Source organism: Rhinopithecus bieti, unplaced genomic scaffold (assembly GCF_001698545.2).
Source record: "Rhinopithecus bieti isolate Rb0 unplaced genomic scaffold, ASM169854v2 scaffold_1853, whole genome shotgun sequence".
Lineage (NCBI taxonomy): Eukaryota > Metazoa > Chordata > Mammalia > Primates > Cercopithecidae > Rhinopithecus > Rhinopithecus bieti.
The window spans coordinates 147,976-158,035 of NW_016804151.1; the positions used below are offsets into that span (position 1 = coordinate 147,976).

A 10,060-nucleotide genomic window follows, 5' to 3' on the forward strand; every position below is an offset into this window, starting at 1 on the left:
TACTCACTCATTCTCAACGGATGACTTTGCTCCCTACATTATAGACAAAAATAGAAGTCATCATCCAGGAAATTCCTCAATTCCACCATGCCTCTTTCTTTGAACCCAGCCCACCCATATTTGCCTCTACTCCCTTTCTTACTACCTATTCTATCAGACTGGAGATCTATTTGATTACAAAATTCACACGTTCTATTTATATTGGGGATGGGGATGGCAGAGGCAGCAGGAAATGCGGAGAAAGGCAAAGCTAGCAAGATAATTCTTTCTGATACGTAGTCAAGCATAAAAATTACATAAAATGTTGTTATTTTAACTCAAAGTCTGAATGATACGGTTTTGCTGCGTTGAGAACCCAGATCTCAACTTGAATTCCCATGTGTTGTGGGAGTGACCCAGTGGGAGGTAATTGAATCATGGGGGAGAGGTCTTTCCCATGCTGTCCTCACTATAGTGAATAAATCCCACGAGATCTGATGGTTCTCTAAGGGGAAGTTTCCCTGCACAAGCTTTCTCTTTGCCTAGTGCCATGATTAGGAGGCTTCCTCAGCCACATGGAAGTCTATTAAACGTCTTTCTTTTGTAAATTGCCCAGTCTCAGGTATGTCTTTATCAGCAACATGAAAACAGACTAATACACTTGTATTTATTAATTTTGCTTTATAAAATTCTAATATAAAATTATATCCCATCAAGCTTTATTAAAATATCTAGGTTTCTTCTTTCCCAAGAGGCTATCACAAGTTCTTACAAAAGTTACAAGTGAAATTAAAAAACTAAAGCGTATCTTAAGGAATTGAAAATGTGGGGCAGCGGGGATCGGGGAGGAAGTTATCCATCATATGCACTTGAAACAGATGTCTACTTGGTGGCTGCCCCAGAAGAATCATTTTCAGTTCCAAGGTCCAAGCCTATTAGACTGTCAATTGTGCAAAGCTTGGATGAAGATTCAAGGCCGTCCTAGCACATTCTTCAAAGCCCTTCCTTTTCAACTCTTTATCCAGTTCCTAACTTTTCTTAAACTTATAAAAATAATTCATTCTTATATTCAATAGTTCCTTGTACTCAGTTTTTCTCAGTAGTGATCACATATGAATCACATTTTATCTGCAGTATAGACAGCAGCTTAAGGATGTAGACATGAAATAATTTAACTGAACCACTATGTTAGAAAATTTTAAAATCAGAAGTTTAGCTGCAACCGTGGAGGAGTTTTTAGATTACATATGTGGTGTTTTATCAATCTCTTATATGTATTTGTAATGCAAAATCTTCACAACCAAAATGATATTCATTTTTAAATAGTAATTATACATTATTGCAGATCTTTGTATCACTAAACTATGAAAACTCTGGCATGCTTTTTGAGGTCAATGTCAATATCCCTTAGATGTTTACATTTTTTTATTGATTTTTTCATCCTGAAAGTTCTTTCTATTCATTTCTCTTCAACATGGACATATTCTGTGGTTATTTTCAAGGCTGCATCCCTGTCAAAAGTATTAAAACCCAGAAGAAATATCTCAAATGGCTCTTCCACACCTGTCACAGTTATCCCAGGACCACACATGCAGATTCCTCAGGCTAATACCACCGCACTGCCCCTAGTGCCTTTCCATTTTAAATACCTTACATGTGATATCTTATTTTATTCTTACAACATTAGCCTGAGGTACATTGAAATCGAGGAGGAACCTGAATCTAGAGATTCCAAGTGACTTGTTCATGATTAGCAAAATAGCTAGTGGGGAGAGTTAAGTCTTTCAACTCTAACTTCCAGTATTCGGTCAACTACATTAATATATCTCTAATTTGAAATGTATTATAATTATTATTTTTCATTGGGGTGATATCTTTAACTGGCACATTGTTAAATAATAAAGGGTAGCACAGTTCTAGACTCTAAACCCCCAATGGAATATCTGGATCAGGTCTACCGTTTATTCTTATAAGTTAGAAAGTCAACAGTTGTGGTTGGAGAGAAGTTTTATTTCGATATCCCAGAAATGGGTTAGGACCAGAGATGTGAGAACCAGAGAAGGCCAGAAAATAGAAATACCAACCAAGCATTATGTATACTAACCTGATACTTTTTTTTTTTTTCTTTTCAGCTATCTGTTGTGGTAGTCTGACTAAAACAAAAGACATTTCAAAAATTAAAATTCTTAGCCATAGTCTACTTATTCTTTACAATCCAATTTCATATACAAATTTTCTCAGAGTCATGGTCTCCCTCTATTTCTGAAATAAGGTATTTGATTCAGCTCCCTTATACACTTTTATGGCACTCAATTGCTGGGGGATATTGAGAGGTATCTACCAGTCTACACACCCTAGGTCCAATCTGTGTAGCTTACTTTTAGCTTCAAATATGTATCACTTTAAAATATTTTCATTATATAAATTCTTTCCAAATACACATTCAAAAATATATATATACATTCAAATTATGATATAAACGAAGTTTGAGTAACGAAGATGGGATGTCACAGAAGCCAAAACCCAACTGTGAGGGAGACTAAACATCCCTAGCATTAGTGCTACTCTGTATTTCATTAACTCTGCCCACCATAAACTCCCATCTCTTCTCTTCATCAATCTTTTAGTATTTCCACCCTCAATCAATTGAAATTTTTATTGAGCACTTTTATCTGATTGGCACTAGGAATGCTCCATGCTTGGCATTAGGAATAATACCATGAATATAAGATGTATTCGCTTTCTTCAAAGAGTTTAAAAGGCAATTGGAAAAACAAGGCACACATAGAAAATTAAGTAATAATACAAGAGATCATAATAATGCAATGCGAAATAACAAGCAAGGTAGTACATAAAAAGTGGCCATAAGTTAGGGAGAGAGAAAAAAAAACTGGCATTTCTGAGAACCTATTTTATGACAAGTTCTGTAAAAGTGGTTTTATAGATTATTGCATTTCTAGATGGAAACAGGCTTTGTTAATCAGCATTATATAAATGTTGTTTCCCTGAGTTTTGTCTATTTGAGATTTCTGGATCCTGAGTGTAATAGAAAGGATTCATTTAATGTAGGAATTTACTACTACAACGCAATCATATTAATATCTTCATTTTATGAAAGAGAAAATTGAAGCTCAGAAAGATTAAATAATTTACCTAAGGTCAAACATCCAGTAGGTGGCAGAAGCAACTTTCAAATTCTAAACTTCATGCAAGTCACACAAGTTTTTAAGAGTATCTCAAACACACGCTCTGGGATAAAAACCAGATGGCCTTCACTATAGCTAAGTTAAGATAAATATAAGTAGCATTGGTCTAAAAAACGTGAAGCAGGATGCTGATATAAATGTCCAGTTACTCTTTGTTGAGGAATTGACCAGTGTAGTCTAAACCCCTAGCCCATGTGATCAAGGGTACCAAATCTGGTATAATTTGTTTTAGTTTGCACACTGGGCTCTCTTCATTTGTAAACTCAGCAATTCTCACAGTGAGGGAAGTTTGTTGCTTTCTTTGAGTGGTGGTAGGTGGGGAGAGTGTTTCAGGGGAAGTGACTCCTTTCTAGGCTTCACCCTTCATTTTTGACCCAGTAGGCTCAGGATGAGGCCTGATAATCTGTTTTATTTTGATTCGTAATCCATTCACATTAGCTTGCTGTCCACTATTTAAGAACTATTGCTCTCAAGCATGTTTCAGGGCAATACAGATTTGGTTTAGCTTAGTTTAAGTGACTGAACAAAGTCCACTTTAAGTAATTCATCTCTTATTTTCTGGAGCCACCGTGCTTACCTCTGCTAAAAGCTGCGAAACATACTGCTTTAACCTACAAAAGCTTCTCTGAAACAGAAGTGTATATTTTGTACCAATATTTTTCTTACCAGCTGTGCTTTCTTCCAGGGAGATGGTGCTTTGCCACTAAATGAGCCTGTGTGCAAAAATACTCTCTGTCAAGTAGAAACTTGCTGTTTCATATTCATCAGCTAATTTATTCCTGTGACCACCTTTTACAGTATCCCTATTTTACAGATTTTTTTAAAAAGCAAATTTAAGAAAGGAGATAACTTTCTCAAGTTCATGCAGCTGATACTCACTGGAGGTTGAGTTTCAAATTAGGTCTGCCTGATGCTAAATTATTCTCCTTTGACTTTTCTCTGTCTTCATTTTCTCTCCTGTCTTCATTTTATCCCTTGCCCATGTATTAAGTCCCATCCTGTTACCCACAAGCATACCTCAGTCTTATTCCTGGCTCTTAGTATTGAGGAAGTTGTCAACCTTGGCACTAGGTAGGTTTTAAACTGGACGTTCTGTTCATGTATGAATTTTCTGAATAATTCATTGGTTTGGTGCCCACTAAAAGGACCAACAAGATTAGTTTCTGATAATTTCAAGTTTCATTGTGAAGATTACACATAAATTTTTTCTACTCCTTATTCATTCATCTCATTGTTTAATGACTGTGTTTTATTGTGTCAAGGTCGATTTATTTGCCAGGAATATGAGGTCTCTGCTTGAAAAGAAAATAGTTTTGTTATCTTTTTTTTCCAGATCTCATCATAATCCCAGCAAAGATATACGGGTTAATGTTACCAATAGGTAAAGGTCAATGAGAAGCAGTAAAACAGTATTTGTCAATGTTTTATGAATTTAAGCGGGCTTAACTGTGGAGAAACTACTAAAAACCATAGTCTTCTCCTCTGTACTAGGCTTCCTATTCTAAAATAGGCTCATTTTTAAAACTTCTGACCATTCAGTAAATAATTTTGTGATAAACTATGTATGCATAGGGCATCATGCTGAGTGCTGAGGAAAATCCAAGTTAGACTGCAAGACATGACTCCTACACTCTGTAAGAACTATCATCCATCTTCAGAAAGAAAAAATTATGCAATGATAATGATAACCAAGGAATTGTAGCTAATGGATAAAGTGAAAGTTCAGATGCCAAAGTAAACAGGGACTTGAGTTGAAGTAATTCCTAAGAATAAAGGAGAAAAATACCATTTCACTATAAAGTAGAGATTATATAACAACTTTAATTTTCATCACAACAGAAAATGCTAAGTTATGTGCTCGAACAAGTTTTTTGTTGTTGTTCTCTGGTGAGAAGATCAAAGAACATTTGAATCTCTTCCGGCACCTCATAGGTCAAGCCAACAAAACTAACTTACAAATATTCCACGTCTCCTATAAACAAACATATGCTGCTTTTCTCCAACATGGCCAAGCCCAAAGGAGGCGTTGTGCAAGTATCCATGACAGTTTTCTGGCTCTAGAGTGGAGAGGGTAGCGAAGAACAAGGCACTTGCAGGGTGAGAATCTGAATCCAGCCTGAGCTGAAGAGGAGAGGCTAGTTGTTGCCAATGGTGGTTTAGGTAATGGTGTGAGTAGAAACCAACTACTCCTGGTTTTAGAGAAATGTGGACTGGTGGATGCTCTCTTAATGCCACCTAACAAGCCCTTCTCATTTGAAAGATACAAAACTACAGAAGAACCTAAGAGAGCCTATGTTACCCTCAATGGGAAAGAAATAGTGGATGAGTTAGGATAAAAGATTATTCTGTATTTGAATTTTGTGGAAAAAGCACAATGGAAGGAATTGGGGCCTCAAGCCTTACTACCAGGCCTCATAGTAGTAGAAGAAATAATTTCTTCTGAGGATGAGAAAATTCTTTTGGAAAGTGTTGATTGAACAAAAGATACGGACCATCAAAATTTTCAAAAATGCTTGAAACACAGAAGAGTAAAGCATTTTGGTTATGAGTTCCACTGTGAGAACAACAATGTAGATAAAGATAAGCCTTTGCCTGGGGGTCTTCCTGATGTTTGTGATCGCTTTTTGGAGAAATAGCTGAGGGAGGGTAACATTAAACATAAACCTGAACAATTGACCATAAATCAATATTAAGCTGGGCATGACTGTCATGGATTTTAAGTACGCAGATGGTATCACAGTGCCAGTTATGTTGCCTTGTTAGAGTTGGCTGGTGATGACAGGAGAATCTAGATACCTTCGGACCCATGGGTTACCCTTTGGCTTGTGATAGCCAGAGGAAAGAGACTCCTCCCTCATTTCCAGAGAGTGACAAAGAAACCTGATAACTAGAGCAAGAGTACGTCCATCAAGTTTATGAATAGGTTGCTGGGCACTTCAACAGCATGAGACATACTGCTTGGCCACACATCATTGAGTTTTTGAAGGCTTTGCCACGTGGTTTAATAGTGGCTCATACTGAATATGGTAATGGAGAAAGCACCTTGGCATCAATAAGGAGTTAGATTTGATTGGTTGTGATCAGAGTCAAAACCTTGTGGACATTTGTAGAGTGAGACAATTCCAGGCTTTTGTTTGTGATGTATTGTCAGTACCAGTCCACAGTGGGTTTGGTATGCCTGAATCTCCATTGCTGTTATTCCCCATTTTGCAACAACAGAACATAGAGTGACAGCTCTTCAAGAAGATGTTGGACTCCTGAAACCTAGTGGGAAGGCACTCATTTACGTCTGGGCCATGAAACAAAAATATATCATAATAAACAGAAGTCCAAGTAGCTTACAGGAAACAGAACTAGCCAAGGAAAGAGAGAGGAGATAAGCAGTTATACCTCAGTGCAGGGGATGCTTGTGAAGCAAATGCCTGATGTGGGCAGTCAAGACTCAGCATCTTCTGTCCCCTCCACTAATGACTCTTAGGAGGGAGGATATAATTCAAGGCAAGTTACTAATTCCGAGCTGCCTATTCATATTAACAGGACTTCTTTTTGTTCTCGGGTACTGTATTGGTTCCCTGGTACTTTACGGGAAACCCTGATAAAGACGAACCTGTTGAGCCATTTGGTCCCATATGATCGCATGGCCCAAGTCCGGTGTTTCATCGTTACTTACATGTTCTGTGAGGGAGAATAGGAAGTCGCCTGCAGGACTGTGAGTGATGTCAGCATTCTGCAAAGCTACTATGTTCAAGAAAATGTGTGTGTGATTCTTCAAAAGGTTTGATTATTTACCTGAACATATCATATATAAAAAAGAAATGCTCATTTTCTTTCAAAAAAAAAGAATAAATTAATTATCATTTTAATTAAAAACTTATAAGAAACTACCAAAGGAGAGCTCCTGAGAAAAATTTGGAAGTAGAGATTCATTAGGAAACATTCAGTTGGCTGCTGTTGGCTGACCTCATAAATGTAGGCTCCTACAACTTTCCTACAAGAGAAGGTTTCTAAAAGCGACTAAAGTAATTTGTGCAGTGCTTGTCATTCTTGGGTAAGAGTACACCGTTTCGAAGATAACCTTTTGTTACAAAGTGTCACTGAATGTACTAAATTATGTAGGATCTTAGTGAAGTAATTCTATCATATTTTAATAAAGGAAATATTCCTGGTTAATAAAAAACAAATACATGCTTATCTTCAAATTAACTTGATTAATCTATCTATAAAAGCTATACTACTCATCACTGTAACTTTTTTTATTGTAATATGTAACATTTTCATAAACTCTAAGGCAGACATGAATATCACACTAACATCAGCTAGTAGGGTGCCTGTTTTGCTGCCTCTTTTGCCTTCCTGTGTGTTCCTGGGTGGTCCATCACTCTCAGGTGCAGTATGTGGACTCTAAGAATGAAATGGTCAGATTCTCTGGTGTGAAACTCAAACTACTGCCCTCATTCCTCATTTTTTAATTATACTGTCTCAGTGGCTTCTATATTACTTATGGGCCAATAAATGATGGGTATCCTCCTCTTGATGGTATTCTGAAGTCGGGAGAGTCGGGAGGGTACAGTGAGCCATGATCGCACCACAGCATTCCAGCCTGGGTGACAGAACAAGACTCCAACTCAAAAAATAAAGAAAGAAAAAGAAAAATTGCCTGGCCCAAAATGTCATAGTGAGATCATTCATACATTTAATCCTTAAAGTTCTTTCAAGTTCTAAAATTATATGATTCTACGTGGAAAGTACATTTTGAAAATTATTGTTTTACAATGCAGACATGAGTATCGGGCTAACATCAGCCAATAGAGTTTCTGTTTTGCTTCTTCTTTGGCCTTCATGTGTGTTCCTGGCTGGCCCATCACTCTCAGGTGCGGTATGTGGGCTCTACGAATGAAATGGTCAGATTCTCTGGTGTGAAACTCAGACTACTATCCTTGTTCGTCATGGGTCCAAAACTAGCCTGGAAAGTCTTTTTGGCCCTTATACAGCAACCCAGTTCCAGCTGATAGAATATGAGAAATGGAATGGAGCCTAAAAGGCTATCTTGTCCCCTCACCTCTACTCGCTCACAATTACCAAAGCAACCAACACAAGGGTTCTTCCTCTAATGAGCCTTAAAAGTGATCTTTCTTATTCCATAAGGCTCCTGCTCTGGAAGGCTCTGGTAATGGCTGCCATTTTCCTGGTAACTTAGGGTTATTTATAACATCAGCAGCTGCCACGGAAGGCTCTCAGATGGGAACTCAGAGTTGTAAGATAAGCTCTCCTTCATTTATTTTCCTTAATCATGGCTCTCTTGGTTTTCCTGCCCCTGGGGCAATAGTGGCAATGTGAGGAGCAGAGACCTTGCCCCTTTGTAAAGGAACAAGTAGGGTGACCACTCCGGACCTATCATTGGACCTGACTTTAACTTGGTGTTTCTCAACAGGGCAACCAAATGTCAAAAACCACAGTGAGTGGTCACAGAGAAACATTGTTTGCACTTGCTTGTTAGTTCCAGGATTAAATAGACAGCCTTTTATTACCTAAGTTCTAAAATGTTTTGGTTTTATTTTTTTCCCTATCACAATTTTTTTAGTTTAGTTTTCCTATTTATTTAGTCTAAGCTCTTTCATCTACTCACATATGACAACCCCCAAAGGTAAGGCATACTAAAACTTCTTATATATACATTCATATTTTCTCCCTGATCAAAATCCACTACAGATCATATGTCTATGTGTGTTTGTGTTCACATTTATACAGAATTTTAAAATCAACATTCATTTTGAAAAAAGGATCACATTATAAGCACTTTTTTGCATGTTGCTTTTTTCCTTTCCAGTACTTTAATGGGGTATTTCTCCAAGCTATCTGTTAGCTCTAATTTACACAGAATGATTTTTTCATTTCTCTAACAAAAGCATTCATTCTGTCTCATTTTGATACTTTGAACAAAACTGAAATAAACTTTTTTATACAATTTGTTCAAGCATGCTTATATTTGTATTTTTATAAAATATATTCCCAAGAGTAAAATCACCTGATCAAACAGCATATATTTTTTATCTCAAGAAAACTGAAAGTACTTTATTTTATCATCACCATCATCATTATTGAAGTTAACAATTGACAGCCCCATTAAAGAAAACATTTTACATAATTTAACATCGCTGACTTAGAGCCCACACATACATGACAAAGATAGCTAAAAACATATGAAAAAATATATATATCTTTGGAAATAAACACAGAATTCCTCTGGCTGTGAAACTAAAAAAGTTTGAGACACTTTTTGAACTTGTAGCAGAAGGTGCAACAGACTGTCAGCTTCATTTAGCACTGCCTGCACTAATTGTTGTTCACTCGACTCTTTACGAGATATTAGCTTCAGAATATGGACCCTAAAGAATCCACATCTTTGTAATGTTCCATCATAGCTTTGATGATCAAGTCTGGGTCTCCAAAAGCCACTGTCATTTCATAGAAGTCTTTCAACCATTATGCATCATCAGACATGACAACATGTGTCACAAGACATATATGTCTTGCCTCCAGTAAGTCAATTAGAATAAAACAAAAATTTCTTTAAAATATAAAGAAAATGTAGAGCAAGACAGCAGAATGTGAAGTCTTCCACTCACATCCTCCAACAGCAACAATAATCTAGTAACCATCCAGGGATGAAAGTTTCTTCTTAGCAGTTTTGTGATTCAGAGGGGACAATAGAGAATGTCCACTCCCCCAACCAGAGCCTGGGCATCTGAGATTCTGAAGATTTAAAAAGGGGCTCCAGGCTGGGCACGGTGGCTCACGTCTGTAATCCCAGCACTTTGGGAGGCCAAGGCGAGTGGATCACGAGGCCAGGAGTTCAAGACCAGCCTGGCCAAGAT

The 10,060-nt window shown here is 37.2% G+C and overlaps 1 pseudogene; it reads left to right on the forward strand.

The window, feature by feature from the left end:
- The first annotated feature begins 4,553 nt into the window (after positions 1-4,553).
- Positions 4,554-5,905, forward strand: LOC108526217 (alkylated DNA repair protein alkB homolog 8-like; annotated as a pseudogene).
- Positions 5,906-10,060: the final 4,155 nt, after the last annotated feature.